Below are 17954 nucleotides of genomic sequence, written 5' to 3' on the forward strand. Positions count from 1 at the left end.
CACAGAATTAAGGATAGCAAAGTGCATCAGACCCGAAATCTGGCATTAGGGAAGTTACATGCAGCACTATAAAAAGGTGTGAATTGAGTGCTGTGGGTTTCAGAGGAAAGAGATGTTACTAAGAAAATTATGGAAAGTTTTGTAGACACTGGTATTTGATCTAAGATTTGGAAGATAGATAAGATTTGGATATTCAGACAGAGAGGAGTCATTCCAGGTAAGGGAAACAACAAAAGCAAAGAGGTACGTATGGGGATGTGTGGGCATAAATAGGGAGATGTGAGATACTTGTCCTATCTAAAAAAGGGGGACATGAAAACAAATAACAGGACATGTGGTTGGAAAGGTTGATTACTATCTGACCAGAAAGAACCTTGGAAACTAGGCTAAGGAGCATTTATTGATTTCTGCCTGCAATAGGAAATCAATAGCGGTTAGTTTATAAATCACTGATCCAGAAAGATTAATCTGCAAGAAGAGTGTGAGACAAGAAGGTACCATTAAAGTGCCACTGCCATTGTTGCAGTGAGAGATTAAAACACCTTACAATGGCCATGGATGGGGGCATGGAGAAGGAACTGATACAAGAGATATTCAATAGCAGAAGGACAGAGCTCAGTAAATTATTATCTTTTCTGCACCCCCTCTAGAATGAAAGCTAAGGAGTGTAGGAGTTTTATCTGGTTTGATCATTGATGTATTCTCAATGCCTGGAATGGTGCGTGGCCATTGCTGGAGCTCAATAAATATGCATTAAATAAATGAAGGGAGGGAATTGGGAGCAAGGGTGAAAACCAAGAATCATAAAAGATTCTATGGCAAATTCTTTAGGAGCAGGAAATTAATTTTTACATTTTCTTTGACATATACAAAATGATCCATACATATATTTGAATGTATAAATGATTGAACATGTTAACTTATCTAGTAAATTATTCTTACTTCTACATTAATATAGAATGTTCACTACCTCCAGAGGTAGATCACCCAATCATTGATCAGCCCTTATAGTTTTCTTCCAATAATCCTAGTTTTTTCCTTCTGGATTTATTCAAAACAAATTTTCTCTATTTAATACACAAAAACTTATTAAATATTTGAAAATGATTAATAGATATCTCTTAGCTTTAATTTCATATATTCTGAACTAGAATATTCATTATCTTCACCTTCCTGCAGGTATGAATTTTAAACCCCTCCCTATCCTGGTCAATCTCATTAGCATTCCCTCAGAGTTTGCCAATGGAGTCTTTCTGTTAAACATGGCGATTGAACATGTGTGTTACCTCCCATAGTAGGTCCCATAACAGCCACCCAGAACATTCATTCTCTAATCCTGGAAACTTGTGAAGATGTTACTTTACATCGCCAAAGGGAATTTGCAAATGTGACTAAAGGTACTGATCTTGAGAGGGAGAGGTTATCCTAGGTTATCTGGGTGAGCCCAATCTAAAGTCAACTTCTTAAAAAATGGAGAATTTTTTTTCAGATCTAGTTAGAAAGATTCAATGACAACAGAAGGAGGAGGAGAGACTCAAAATATGAGGTACTTGCCCTGGTCACTGTGGCTCAATTGGTTGAGCATTGACCGGTGCACCGAAGGGTCACTAGTTCAATTCCCAATTGGGACACAAACCCAGATTGTAGGTTTGATCCTGGTTAGGGTACATCAATATTTCCCTCTCCCTGCCTCTACCTCTCCTTCCTTTTTTTTTTTTCTAAAAATTATATATATATATATATATATATATATATATATATATATATATGGTACTCAACCCACCTTTGCTGGCTTGTTAGATGGAAAAAGGGTACCTCAACAATCAAGAAGAATGAAGTTAGAGGGATTGCAATACCAGATATCAAGTTATACTACAAAGCCACTATAATCAAAACTGCCTGGTACTGGCATAAGAACAGACATATACACTGAATGGCCAGATTATTATGATCTCTGAATGCATAATAATCTGGCCACTCAGTGCATATCCTATATAATAAAAGGCTAATATGCAAATTATCCCCTCGACCAGGAGTTTGACCAGCAGGCAGGCCGGCCAACCACCCATGTCCCCTTCCCCTGGCCAGGCTGGCTGGACCCCACCAATGCACGAATTCATGCACTAGGCCTCTAATATATATTTGTGTGTGTGTATATATGTGTATATGTATGTATATATATGCATTAAATAAATGTATGCATTCAGAGATCATAATAATCAGTGTATATCAACGGAACAGAACAGAGACCCCAGAAATCCACCCAAGACATTATGCTCAATTAATATTTGACAAAGCAGGAAGAGCCCACAGTGCAGTCAAGACAGTCTCGTCAATAAATGATGTTGGGAAAATTGGACATGAAACCATAAAAATCCTAGAAGAAACCATAGGCAGGAAGAAATCTCAGACGTCTCTTGTAGCAATATGTTTGTGGATACATCTCCTAGGGCAAAGGAAACTAAGGAAAAATAAACAAATGCAACTACATCAAAATAAAAAGCTTCTGCACAGCAAAAGAAACCATCAATAAAACAACAAGAAAGCCCACTGCATGGGAGAACATATTTGCCTGTGACATATCTGATAAAGTATTAATATCCAAAATATATAAGGAACTCACACAACTTAAGAAAAGGAAGACAAACAATACAATTTAAAAATGGGCAAAGGACCTAAATAGACACTTGTCCAAAATGGACATACAGATAGCCAAGAGATATACAAAAAAATGCTCAAAGTCACTGATCATCAGAGAGATGCAAATTAAAATGACAATGAGGTATCACCTCAGACCTGTCAGAATGGCTACCATCAACAAAGCAACAAATAACAAGTGCTGGGGAGGATGTGGAGAAAAGAGAACCCTGGTGGGAATGCAGATTGGTGAAGCCATTATGAAAAACAGTATGGCGTTTCCTCAAAAAATTAAAAATGGAACTTCCATTTGACCCAGTGATTCCACTTCTAGGAATATATCCTAAAAAAAACAAAACACCAATCAGAAAGAATGTATGCACCCCTATGTTCATAGCAGCACAATTTATAATAGCTAAGATTTGGAAACAGCCTAAGTGCCCATCAGCAGATGAGTGGATTAGAAAACTGTGGTACATCTACACAATGGAATACTACGTTGCTATAAAAAAGAAGGAACTCTTATCATTTGCAACAGCACGGATGAACCTGGAGAATATTATGCTAAGCAAAATAAGCAGTCAGTCAGAGAAAGACAAGTATCATATAATCTCATTCAGATGTGGAGTCTAATGAACAAAATAAACTGTTGAACAAAATAGATCCAGAGACATAGAAGCATGAAACAGACTGTCGAATCTCAGAGAAAAGGTGGGGGTTGGTTGGTGGGTGGGAAGTGATCAACCAAAGAACTTGTATGCATATAGGACACAGACTATAGGGTGGTGGAGGCCTGGAGAGGGTGGTGGGGATTTTTCTCAATGGGAGAAAAAGGGAACATATGTAATACTTTCAACAATAAAGACTTTAAAAATAAAACAAAAATATGGAAAAAGGGTGCCATAAGTCACAGAGTTTAGGGCACCTATAGAAGCTAGAAATGACCCTTAGCTGATATCCACCAAGGAAACAGGGACTTCAGTCCTACAACCACAAGGAAATGAATTCTGCCAAAACCCAAATAAGCTAAATAAATACATTTACACTAATAAAAGAGTAAGATGCAAATTGACCATACCTTTGCACCACCCAACAACCAATCAGGAGTGAGTATGCAAATTAACCCAACAAAGATTGTGGATTAATTTGCATACACAGGCACCAAGCAGTCGAGGTCGGGGCGGGATGCTTGTGTCGTCGCCATGGCGATGATGCAAGCATTCCACATTGCTCCAGCCACTCTGGGCCTCTGGGCAGCATGGCAAGGTGGAAAGGCGGCTCTGGGCCGGAGCGAAAAGGCAGTTCCAGCTGGAGAGAAGGTGGTGCCGGCAGCCAGGGGAAGGAAGGCTCATTCTTGCACGAATCTTCATGCATCGGGCCTCTACTACATTAAAAAATAAATAAATAAATAAATAAATCGTTCTCTAGAACATCCAGAAAGGAAAACAAAAAGCCTTGCCTGGTACATACACATTGAGAACTGTGTCTTCTTGATGTATTGAATCTTTTATCATTAGAGTCAATGTCCCTTCTTAACTTTGGTAATATTTCTTATCCCCAAATCTACTTTGTCTGATAGTAATATAGCTGTTCAACTTTCTTTGCATGATATATTTCTTTTCATTCTTTTATTTTTAACCTATCTGTATATTTCTATCTAAAATGAGTTTTTTTATAGACAGCATGTAGTTAGGTGTTGGCCAACAAGCTCTGCTTTTCAATAGGAATGTTTAGACCAGGGTCAGCAAACTTTGTCTTAAAGGGCTCCATAGTAAATGTGTTAGTCTTTATAGAACATATACTGTCTCTATTGAAACTATTCAACTTTCCACGTAGTACAAAAGCAGTCATAGATAATATGTAAATTAATGGGCATGGCTATGTTCCAATAAAACTTTATTTACAAAAACAGAGGGCCATAGTTTGCTGAACTTTGGTTTAGACCATTTATATTTAATGTAATTGCTGATATGGTTACTTTAAACTCTACTATGTTGTTATTTGTCTTCTATTTGTGCCATCTATTCTTGGTTCAGTTTTCCTGCTTTCTTTTGGATTAATTGAATATTTTCCAATACTCTCTTTCATTTCCTCCATTGGCTATTAGCCACAATTCTGTTGTGTTTTCAGTGGTGACTCTAGGGTTTACAATATGCATCATTATCTTATCAGATTCTATTTTCAAATAACATTACACTACTTCACATATGAATTTTATAACAGTATGCTTCTATTTCCCCCATACTATCTTCTGTGTTATGTTTTTTTTTACTTCAACATGTTATACACTTCCCAAATGCATTTTTATTTTGACCTTAAACAATTATTTCTTAAATAAAATTTTTAATGGAGGAAAAGGTCTTTATATTTACCATTTCTATCATGCTTCCTTTCTTTGGTGGAATCATTTGGGTAGACAATTAAGTGATATCATTTTCCTTCAGCCTAAAGAACTTCCTTCAACATTTTTGTAGTAAGTTTGGTTTATCTGAAAATGTCTGTTTTATTTTCTTCTTTGAGGAAAGATTCCATCAAAAAACTATTAGATTTAATAAATGAATTTGGCAATGTAGCAGGATACAAAATTAACACCCAGAAATCTATGGCCTTTTTATACACCAACTAGAGGCCTGGTGCACGAAATTCATGCACGGGGGTGTGTAATCTCAGCCCAGCCTGCACCTTCTCCAATCCGGGACATCCCTCTCACAATCTGGAACTGCTGGCTCCTAACTGCTCACTTGTCTGCCTGCCTGATTGCCCCTAACTTCCCCCCTGGCCAGCCTGATCACCCCTAACTGCCTCTTCCTGCTGGCCTGGTTGCCCCCAATTGGACCTCTCACTGGCCTGGTCATCCCCAACTGTCCCCCCCCACCACCAGCCTGGTCGCCCCCAACTGCTCCCCTGTCAGCCTGGTTGCTCCACTCAGCCTGCTATTCAGTTGTTTGGTTGTCCCTCACTAACCCCCTTGCTGGCCTGGTCGCCCCGCGCATCCTACTGTTAGGTCGTCCATCTGGTTGTTTCAGTCATGACAGCCCCTGGCTTTTTATATATTAGGATAATGAACTCACAGAAAGAGAAACTAAAAAAACAACCCCATTTACCATCACACCAAAAAAATTAAGATACCTAGGAATAAACTTAACTAAGGATATGAAAGACCTGTACTTAGAAAACTACAAGACGTTGAAAAAAGCAATAGAGGAACACATAAACAAATGGAAGAATAGACCCTGTTCATGGATGGGTAAAATCAACATCATTGAAATGTCCATACTATCCAAAGCAATCTATAGATTCAATGCAATCCCCATTAAGATACAAACGGACTATTTCACAGACATAGAACAACCTCTTCAAAAATTCATATGGAATAAAAGAAGACACCAAATATCCACAGCAATCTTGAGAAAGAAGAGCAAAGTAGGAGGGATATCAATACCAGATATCAAGCTATATTACAAAGCCACTGTTCTCAAAACTGCCTGGTACTGGCACAAGAACAGACATAGAGACCAATGGAACAGAACAGAGAACCCAGAAATCGGCCTAAGCCATTATGCTCAGTTAATATTTTACAAAGGAGGCAAGAGCATACAATGGAGACAAGATAGTCTCTTCAATAAATGGTGTTGGTAAAATTGGACAGATATATGCAAAAAAAATTAAACTAGACCACCAACTTACACCATACACAAAAATAAACTCAAAATGGATAAAGAACTTAAACATAAGACGGAGAACTATAAACATCTTAGAAGAATCCACAGGCAGCAAAATATTAGACATATGTCATAGCAACATCTTTACCAATACAGTTCCTAGGGCAGTGGAAACTAAGGAGAAAATAAACAAACGGGATTACATCAAAATAAAAGCTCTGCAAAGCAAAAGAAACCATCAACAAGACAACAAGAAAGCCCACTGCATGGGAGAACATATGTGCCAATGTTATCTCCAATAAGGGTTTAATCTACAAAATTTACAGGAAACTCATACAACTTAACACAAGGAAGATATACAAGTCAATCAAAAACTGGGCAAAGGACCTAAATAGACACTTTTCGAAAGAGGACATACATAAGGCCAAAAGACATATGAAAACATGCTCAAAGTTACTAATCATCTGAGAGATACAAGTCAAACCGACCATGAAATACTATCTCACTCCTGTCAGAATGGCTATCATCACCAAATCAACAAACAACTAGTGCTGGCAAGGATGTGGAGAAAAAGGAACTCTCGTGCACTGCTGGTGGGAATGCAGACTGGTGCAGCCTCTGTGGAAAACAGGATGGAGTTTCCTCAAAAAATTAAAAATGAAACTCCTATCTGACCCAATAATCCCACTTCTATGAATATATCCCAAGTAATCAGAAACACCAATCAGAAAGGATATATGCACCCCTATGTTCATAGCATCAGAATTTACAATAGCTAAAATTTGGAAATAGCCTAAGTGCCCATCAGCAGATGTGTGGATTAGAAAACTGTGGTACATCTACACAATGGAATACTACACTGCAGTAAAAAAAGAAGGAACTTTTTCAACAGCATGGATGGACCTGGAGAGCATTATGCTAAGTGAAATAAGCCAGTCGGAGAAAGATAATCAATCACATGATCTCAATCATTTGTGTAAGATAATGAACAACATAAACTAATGAAGAAAAATAGAGCCAGAGGGAAAAAATATTTTAGAATATAATAGAAGTAATCCTGTTGTTTGCAGATTTTTAATATTTCCTACAACTTGTGTGATATTATATTATTTTAGTACAGTTTGGGTAATATTATTATATTTAAAATAATTTTTCTTTAAATATTAATGTTTATTGCATGTAACATTATTATATTTAAAATAATTTTTCTTGAAATATTAATTTTCTTGCATGTAAAAAAAATAGGTGAATGGATAAAGAAGTGGTGCATATATACAGTGAAATATCTCTCAGCCATAAAAAATGTATTACTTTCTTATAATGTCAATATATTTTCTAAATTTTCCCCACGGTATGATTTTAAAGCTTAAAAAATAATGATTATTGAGCTATATACACCATTAAAGTAAATATGCATTTTAGATAAAATGGAAAATATAAGAAACAAGAAGAAAAAAATAAGACTCAGTGGAGACTATTTTCACTCCATTGTATGGTCTTGTCTCCTTTGTCAAATATTAATTGACCATAAAGGTGTGGGTTGATTTCTGGGCTCTCTGTCCTGTTCCACTGATCTATATGCCTGTTCTTATGCCATTATTGCGATCCCTCCAACTTTGTTCTTTCTCTAGATTGCTGAGGCTGTTCAGGGTCTTCTTTGGTTCCATATAAATTTTTGGAATATTTCTTCTAGATCTGTGAAATATGCCACTGGTATTTCCAGGAATTGTGCTGAATCTATAGATTGCTTTGGGTAGTATGGACATTTTAATGATATTAATTCTTCCAATTCATGAATATGGTATATGCTTCCACTTGTTTGCATCTTCCTCTATTTCTTTCTTCAATGTCTTATAATTTTCTGAGTACAGGTTTTTTTGCCTCCTTGGTTAAGTTTATTCCTAGGTACAAAATGCACAAGGTCACTAATCATCAGGGAGATGAAAATTAAAACTACAATGAGGTATCACCTCACACCTGTCAGAATGGCTATTATCAATAAATAAATAAATAAACAACAAGTGCTGGTGAAGATGTGGCGAAAAGGGAACCCTTTTGGTTTACTATTGGTGAGAATGCAAGACTAGTGCAGCCTCTGTGGAAAACAATAGTGCTTCCTCAAATAATTAAAAGTGGAACTGCCTTTTGACCCAGTAATCCCACTTCTGGTATACATCCTAAGATTCCTGAAACACCAATTAGAAAGATATATGCACTCCTATGTTCATAGCAGCATTTGTTAAAATAACCAAGATCTGGAAACAGCCCAAGTGCCCATCAGTAGATGAGTGGATAAAAAAGCGTAGTACATTTACACAATGGAATATTGCATGGCTATAAAAAAGAAGGATCTCTTCCCCATTGTGATAGCATGGATGGACCTGGAAATTAATATGCTAATCAAAATAAGCCAGTCAGAGAAAGACAAATACCATATGATCTCACTAATATGTGGAATACAATGAACAAAATAACCTAATGAATAAAATTGAATTTGAGGCATGGATGCATGGAACAGACAAATGTCAGTGGGGAGGCAAAATGGGGGGACTGGATAAAAGAAGGTGAAGGGATTAAAGAATATATATACATAGCCCATGGACCCAGTTAGTAGTGTAGGTAGGGCCAAGGGGGGTTAGGAGGCGGTTGGCAAAGGGGAGAAAAATGGAGGACATCTGCAATAGTGACAACAATAAAAATTTAAAATAAAAAAAAGACTCAGTAGAATTATTTTTTTCAATTACATACATTATTTTTATTTTTTTAAATACATATTTTATTGCTTTTTTACAGAGAGGAAGGGAGAGGGATAGAAAGTTAGAAATATCGATGAGAGAGAAACATCGATCAGCTGCCTCCTGCACACCCTCTATTGAGGATGTGCCTGCAACCAAGGTACATGCCCTTGATCAGAATCGAACCTGGGACCCTTCAGTCTGTAGGCTGATGCTCTATCCAGTGAGCCAAACCGGTCAGGGCAATTACATACATTATTATATCAGCTTCACATGTACAACATAATGCTTAGACATTTATATAACTTACAAAGTGATCCCCCATAAACCTAGTACCCATCTGACATCACACTTAGTAATTACAATATTGCTGACTATATTTTCTAGGCTGCACTTTACATCTCTATGACTGTTGTGTAATATCTGAAAATTATGTTCTCAGATAGTTTGCCTAGTTTTCTAGTTGTTTATAGTGGGAGAGAAAAACTGCTATCCCATCATGGCTATGCTTGACTTTACATGCAGTTTAATCCTATATAATAAAAGCGTAATATGCAAATCGACCAAACAGTGGAACGACCAGTCAGTGGGGGACAGGGCTGGTGAGAAGGTGGTGCCAGGTCAGCCAAGGCATGTGCCAGCGGGTAGAGGGAGGGAACGGGGAACGGTGATGGGGGGGCGGCTTCCAGCAGCAGTGGAAGGGTGATGGGGGGAGCCAGCACCGTCCCCTGATCGGCCCATCTGGTTGCCTCCCGCAGAGGGAGGCCAGGCCGTGGCAGGAGTGGGGTGATGGGGGCAGCACCATCCCCTGATAGCCCCAACGGTGGCAGCGTAGTGGCAGGGTGGTGGGGGTGGTGCCGTCCCCTGATCACCAGTCCAGTCACCTCCTGCAAAGGGAGGCCAGACTGCAGCTTAAGACATCCCCTGAGGACTCCCGGACTGTGAGAGGGTGCAGGCGGGGCTGAGGGACGCTCCCCAGTGCACATATTCTTGTGCACTGGGCCTCTCGTATAATAATAATTTAATATTGTTCAATTTAGTTCCAATGAAGAAAGTCTGGGGGAAATGTTTATCAGCAAGACAATCTTAGATTCTAGAAATTAAAATGTTGAATGGTTTGTGTTAAGAGGTGAAGAAAGATTCATATCTGTTATCTATATAATAAAAGGCCAATGGCCATAATGACCAAAACAACCAAACAAACAGTCACCAGGAAGTGCATGGAGCACCTCTTGGTGCCTCCCCCACAGCCCACAGGTTCCTATCACAGCAAGGCTGGTGCCCGGCGGGTGGGCGGAATGGCAAGTGGGTGAACGGGGCTAGTCAGATGCGGTAAGAGAGACAGGGCCTGATCCACAGCTGCCGCAGAGGCTGCAGCTCAAGCCCAGAGATAGGTCTGGAGAGAGAGACAGCTGTCAGCGGGGCCATTCTGGATTTTCCAGAAGAGCCAATGGCTGCCTAGGAGGCAGAGCTTTTGACGCTGACTGGCATAGAAACTGACCAATCAGAACCAAATCTGGGTGAACTGCCAGGAGCCAATGGCTGCCTAGGAGGCGGAGCTTTTGATGCTAACTGGTATAGAAACCGACCAATCAGAACCTAATCTGGGTGAACTGCAAAGGCAGAACCTAAGGTGGGGGCTGAGGAGGGGTTTTAAGGGCCACAGCTGTTTGGTGTAAAGTGTAAGAAAGCGGTTCAATTTTTTAATGACCGGTTTGGCAGTATAGTGCTTATGGCTGGCTAGCAGTCCAGATATAAGGGTTATGTATTTTTGTCTGCCAAAAGCATCTCCTCCTGCTGAAAAAGGCTTCCCCCCCCATTTAAGCAATCCTATCCTATATAATCTATCTATACTAATAAAAGGGCAATATGCTAATTAGACCCGGTCAACCGGCCATCATCCAGACATCTGACTTCCTTCTGGACAAAGCTATGGTGGTGGGGGCCGAGGCAGAGGTAGTTAGGGGCAATCAGGCCAGGAGGGGAGGGCAGTTGGGGGCAATCAGGCCAGCAGGGGAGGGCAATTGGGGGCGAGATCAGGCCGGCAGGGAAGGCAGTTGGGAGTGACCAGCCTGGCAGGGGAAGGCCATTGGGGGCGACCAGGCTGGCAGGGGAGGGCCATTGGAGGTGACCAGGTTGGCAGGGGAGAGCAGTAGGGGGTATGACCAGGCTGGCAGGGGAGGGAAGTTGGGGGCATTAGGTAGGCAGGCAGGTGAGTGGTTAGGAGCCAGTGGTCCTGGATTGCGAGAGGGATGTCCGACTGCCCACAAGGATCGGGCCTAATCTGGCAGTCGGACATCCCCTGAGGAGTCACAGATTGGAGAGGGTGCAGGCCGGGCTGAGGGACACACACCCCCCATGCACGAATTTCATGCACCGGGCCTCTAGTCTCATTATAAAGAGTATAGGGTTTTTTAGGGGGAAAGCTTTAAAATAGAAAACAAAATGTTGATTTTATATCATAATTACCCCCCCACCCCCTCACCCCCCAGTGACTGGCCTCCCTCAGCCTCAGGCCAGAAAGTCTTTAATTATAGACAATGTCATTCTGTCCCATGTATTACAGAAGGGATATTTGTTATGGGAACCTGAAAATAATTTAGCATTAGGGTATGTTTACAAGGTACATGACATTTTATATATGTACTGTATACAAGCACCTCATGTCCATCTTCGAAGCTATAGAATCTCCTCACTTCCTTAGCAACTTGAATTCTTAAAATTCCTGCCGACCTTCTCCAAACTATTTGGACAGAATATTTGTTATATATACACACATATAAGTCTTTATTTTCCTCCAACATCATAGACCTCTTTAAAATACGAGTTGTGTAAAGAAGAAAAGAAAGAAGAAAAAGGTGATTATTGCCTCTTGTATCTAATCTAGTCGACTTATTTTAATCTCTGTTTCTCATCAGCCTGGTATCTGACTTGCCTTTGTCACATCAGAGAGGGGAAAGATAAGTAAACTGTGGGCATGGTAGTGATATTTGAGTTGGGATGCAGGTGAGAGACAGACTTAAAGCAGAACTAACCACTGAAAATAGTAGTTCTGTTTGTACAGATTGTTGTTATTTTCTGATGTTGGATGTGGGAGAATAAACTATTCAATTGAATAATGCTTTGCCATTCAACATAATAACCTTTTCCTTATTCACGTTTGACTGAACAGAATTGTCTACTTAAAGTAAATTGAGCAGAAGCAATCCTTGGCCTGGATCCATATAAATACTTGCTATCTTAACTCATTCCTGCCCCTCTGCTGCCCCTCTGTGGCCACTTCATTGTGTTTTCACATCTCAGCCCTGCCTCGAGTTCTTTGCTTTACAGCCCCCACCACCCTTAACACAGTACCTTAAGCAAATTCCAGGTTGTGTCCAACTGGCATCTCAATTGCTCAACCAAATGCTGTAATAAAACAAAAGGCTGACAAACAACTAACCTGGGCTCCCCAACCTGGGCCTATGGAACCCAGTCCTCCCAAACATGGTCACACAACATCTCCAGCCAAGCAAACTGCCTTAACCTGAATGCTAGCCTTGCTCTTTGTGGATATGCCTGGGGTGTGCTCCAATCCTGGCGTAATAAAATACTGTCTGCTTCTTCTCCACTTGAGGCCCCAGTGAACCCACTTCTCCTAGGAAATGGGCCCCAACCACTTCCAAACACAAACCACAGTATCTCAGCACTTAGCAAGCACACACAATAAGTGTTTCTAAGTAATGTGGACATGTATCAGGTACCAGACACTTACGTTTAGATAATCTCATAATAAATAAATAAAATTACTTTAAAATTATTAAAGCATTTATATTTTATTATCAACTTCATAGCATACAATGTTCCATAAGTGGAATCTTTGCTTAAGTAGCTCTATTGGAAGGAAATAGCTGAAGATAATAGATTTTAAGCCCTAGGTTTGAGTGCAGACTGATTAGTGGGTGTATGACCTCAGTTTATAGGGATAATAATGGTGCCATCCATATGGTTGTTTTGAAGACTCAGGGAGAAAATGCATGAAGAGACTTACTGTGTGCCTGACATATAGTAAGTTTTATAAAGATTAGCTATTGGTAATAGCTATTATTATTTCAAATATTTATCTCTCTAGAAACAAGGCAAAAACTTTTATAACCTAACAAATGTTTATTTTTCACTGTATACCAAATGCTAGTGAATTTGCTATCATTTATAGATGATATTTTTGTTAATTTTCTCATTAGTAGATTTTGTTTTAAATAAAAAACAATCCACATTAAGAATGAATTTACTTAAAAGAAATCTATCACTATCTTTATCTTAGCTAAGCCTATCTGAGAAAGCTACATAATTAGTAACTAAGTCAGCATACTCAAAGGAAAATTTCATTTTCAACTGAGTTAAAAAAATAATCTGGTATTATAATACTCCATTGAAGCACAACATATAAGCCTATAGTATTCTCTTTGGTTATTTTTTCTCATAATAGAAATAATATATCTCTATTTTAAAAGATTTAAAAAATATACAATGATGATTTACAAGCATTGATGATCACATGATTAAGAGCTAATTTTTCCTTAAATATTGGTGAGTTTCTGAGGTTTGTTTTTCCTCTATACCAATTCCATCATCTAGAACTTTCTGAAATGATGGAAATGTTATCTATATACATTATCTAATACAAGAATTCCAAGCCACAATAAAGGTGCTATAAAGCATCAGAAATGTAGTGAAAGCAACTGAGGAACTGAAGATTTTAATTATTTAGATTTAAATAGTCACATGTAGCTAATGGCTACCATATTGGACAGTATAGTTTTAAACAGAAATGTTTACAATATTGGTAACTAAAATTTGTATTGGAAGTATTTCCAATATTATTAAATAAATAGATGCCCAGTGCATGGATTCGTGCACGGGTGGGATCCCTCAGCCTGGCTTGCACCCTCTCACAATCCAGGATCCCTCAGTCTGGCTTGCACCCTCTCACAATCCAGGATCCCTCAGCCTGGCTTGCGCCCTCTCACAATCCAGGACCCCAAAACAGCAGGCGGCCCAGGAGGAGCCCCAGCTGGGGCCGGGCGCAGCTCTGCTGCTGCTCATCCCAGCCCGGCTGCGCCTGCCGCCACTGCTCAGTAGCACTGCTGTGGAGTCAGGAGAGGCTCCCGCTGCCACAGCTGAGCTCGCCAGTAGTGAGCCTGGCTTTTGGCTGAGTGGTGCTCCCACTGTGGGAGCATACTGACCACCAGGGGGCAGCTTTTGCATTAGGCGTCTGCCCCCTGTGGTCAGTGTGCGCCATAGTGACTGGTTGATCGGTCATTCTGGCCATTCCGGTTGTTCCGTTCGCTCAGTTGTAATGGTCGCTCAGGCTTTTATATATATAAATATAAAGTATGATTTAACCCTTTGCACTCACTTGCTTTTTTCTCGATTCCTTTATTCTAATGCTAACCGTGTCGAGTCACACTCGACATCCGAGTGCAAAAGCTTAAATGGACCCTTATTGCATGATATGGAGGAATTTTTGTGTGACTATCCATAATTATGAGGCAACTAGAGGCCTGGTGCACAAAATCGTGCATAGGTAGGGTCCCTAGGCCTGGCCGGCGCTCAGGGCTGATCTGTGGGGCAATTGGCAGGGCAATTGGAGGGCCCCTGCTGGCACCCACCTCGGCCATCCTGACACCACCCACTTGCCGGCCCCACCCCCGGCAGCCACTGCCAGTTGCCTCCCTCTGTGGGGCAACTGGCAGGGCGATTGGGGTCCCCCGCTGGCACCTGCCTTGGCTGGCCTGGGGCCTATGGGCTGGGGGCAGCTCCTGAATTGAGCATCTGCCCTCTGGTGGTCATTGTGCATCATAGTGACCAGTCGTTCTGCCATTTGGTGGATTTGCATATTAGGCTTTTATTCTATAGGATTGTATTTTTTCTCTTTGGAAATAAATTTTCTCTTGTAAATAAAACAACAGTCAACCAATTTGTAAATAAATTTTTGTCTGGATTCATGATTATTTCCTTGGGAGAGGTACAGAAAGAGAAACCACTGAGTGAAAGGATAAGAACTACTTTAGGGCTCTGGAACTGCTTTCCTCAAAAATTGAACCCACTATACTCCCAGCAGCAAAAACTCAAGTGCCTATCTCATTCACCTTTGTAAACATCAAGCATTACTCAATTCTTTAAAAAAATTTAAATTAATAAATAGAAATTATATCAAATAGTGTGGGTTTTTATGTCTTTGATTGGTGGTTGCGGTGGGTGTGGAGGTGGAATGCTTATGAAGAGATGATGGCCTCAGCTGCATTTATGTGTTTGTAGATAGTCTACCTGGCATTTCCTTCAGGGTCTGATTTAGTGCCCTCTGGGGCAGCCCACACCAAGTGACTGAGTGAGGCAGGGGTATAAACCTGGCCATTTGGGCTGATGTGGGCAACTCTGATGGGCAATATGTACCACCGAGCTCCTGGCATTATTATCTGAGGCTTTGAATGGCCTGTCTCAGAGGTGGACATTTCCATCTGCCCAATCCACTTCAGCCCCATTGCTTTCATATGGTGGATCTCTGATAAATACCATGTACCCCAAACCCATCTTAGGGTCTGCTACCGGAGAACCCAATCTGCAGAAGAAGTAATATTGGACTTATATGTTTATTTGCTTTTTTTGTCATGTTGTATTGAGAAGGACTTTGATGCCACTTATGGGCAAGCAGAAAAGAATGCTGATATTAATAAATTTTCAATTGAAATAATTATTATGTCTGAAAGCCACAGAAAAATAATAAAGGCAAAGATTTGACATAAACCTTAAAATGTCTGCATATAAAAACACCTTGGATATATTTTAATGCCCAAACTGGAAAGTTACAATAGACAAAGTTTTATACTTACATATCAAGAGATCTTATATGTCAAACTAGAGGCCCGGTGCATGAAATTCGTGCACTCGGGGGTATCCCTCAGCCTGGCCTGTGCCCTCTCGCAGTCCAGGAGCCCTCGGGGGATGTCCAGCTGATCGCTTAGGCCCGCTCCCTGCCTAAGCTGGCAGTCAGATATCCTTAGTGCTGCCGTGGAGGCTGGAGAGGCTCCTACCACCGCCGCTGCGCTCGCCAGCCATGAGCCTGGCTTCTGGAGTACTAACCACCAGGAGGCAGCTCCTGCATTGAGCATCTGCCTTCTGGTGGTCAGTGTGCATCACAGCAACCAGTTGTTCTGCTGTTCGGTCGATTTGTATATTAGCCTTTTATTATATAGGATTAACCTTAGTAGAGAAAACATTGTACCATCCTATCTAGTTTATTTCTTTAGGACATAAGAACCATTCTGCTATTGTGTCTTCTCTAAATGCATTTTGTAAACCCCACTAGGACTGATCTATTCCTCTGAAACTTTAAGAATCCAAGATATGGATGATCTGGAAACAAAGGAATTCTTTAATTTGTGAAGAAGCTCACAAAAAATAAGAATATGGCTCAAAGTTCTTCCAAATCTCCTATTCCAAAAATGCAGTGAGAAAAGTGAAGAAAACCTCAAATAACAAAGTCTTAGCTAATCGTATACCTCCTCTCTCTCTCTTACATCCTTGCTCACTGAAGACCTGACAGATGCGATTATCTGTGCCAAGGAAATTGTTAAAGAGACAGAAGGGATGAATTATTGGTAAGAAGCTTCCTTTGGGAGACTGACGCTGACATGGGCAAAATCTGCACTGTGTCAATTCATCATGGCTGCAGCAGATGTTGGCAAACTCATCCCTGCAGAATGGCCCAACAGTGGTGTTAATGTGACTTGTCTATACCCTTCTCCATCAGTGTGGGTATGCAGTGAATAGAGAGGAAAGCATTCGTATGGGGAGGAGAGATGGTACTGGGTTATGATAAATTGCAATGGCTTTTCACATTCCAAACAATGGAAAGAGTAAAATCAGTATACCAAAGGAAAAATGCTTGAGTTTTTCCTAATTTCGAGTAAGATTTGGAGGGCTACAGCAGCATTTTCTGGGGAGAGAGAACAGCAACAGTGAGAAGAAAATGATCATGTTAGTTACATGGTAAGTGGGCAAGACAGCTCCCCAGTACTGTCCATGGAACAGTGTTTGTGGTGCTCACCATCGTCTTGCATAGAGAACACAGCTAATCAGATCACCCTCTTGGGGAACCCAATTTTTCAAAGATGTGGGTGTTTAACTAACGGACCCATCTTTATAAAAATTGTTTCCTTGTTGCTGAGGCAAATAATGACTGGGAGAAAACTGGAGAGGACAAAGTCTTAAAGACAAGACAAAAGGATAAAGTCCTTGGATCTCAGAATCAAATGAAACTAAGTCCTGGACACTGTGACTTATTTGCATTAATTATATGTAGTTTTTGAACCTAAGAATATTTGCATTGTCAGGCTTATTTCTGTTGTTTCTGCTTACCTCTTCACCTTAGGCAAGGCTGGAAGGAACACTGTGAGGGCAGGGGCCTGAGTGAGAAAAAAGCTGTGAGGTTTCATGAGCTGGAACTGGACCAAGGGTACTGTGCAATGACTCCCTAGAGTTTGTAATGAACATCAAGATGCTCCTGTCATCTTGTCCCCTTTCTCCCAATATTCCTTCTCAGAGTTGGAGAAGGAATACTAAGCTACATGTTTAAGGAAATAACTATTGCCATTTAAATGTCTTGACTTTACCCTCACTCTTTCAATGATATCATAAAAGCACAATGTTAAGACATGAAAAGTCACCTGCAAAATGTTCTAGCCCCAGATAGAACAAACTTCTCTTTACTGAAAGGTTCCCATGGCTCTGGAGTGTCAGCTCATTTAAAAATAAGTTTGCTGGCCTGTGTTCTGGAGCATACGGTCATTCTTCTCTTGGGCCATCTGACACGCGCTCCTTCCTCAGTTTAGCATTGTCAGAGAGAATGATTCTGTTTCCTCTGGACAGTCCTGATGGA

General features: G+C 40.4%; 1 pseudogene; it reads left to right on the forward strand.

Annotated features, from left to right (window-relative positions):
• LOC103294049 (lysozyme-like protein 1) overlaps positions 1 to 17513 on the forward strand; it is a 134820-nt pseudogene extending 117307 nt beyond the window's left edge.
• The last annotated feature ends 441 nt before the right edge of the window (positions 17514 to 17954 follow it).

The sequence above is a fragment of the Eptesicus fuscus genome, chromosome 5 (genome assembly GCF_027574615.1).
Source record: "Eptesicus fuscus isolate TK198812 chromosome 5, DD_ASM_mEF_20220401, whole genome shotgun sequence".
In the NCBI taxonomy this organism is placed as follows: Eukaryota; Metazoa; Chordata; class Mammalia; order Chiroptera; family Vespertilionidae; genus Eptesicus; species Eptesicus fuscus.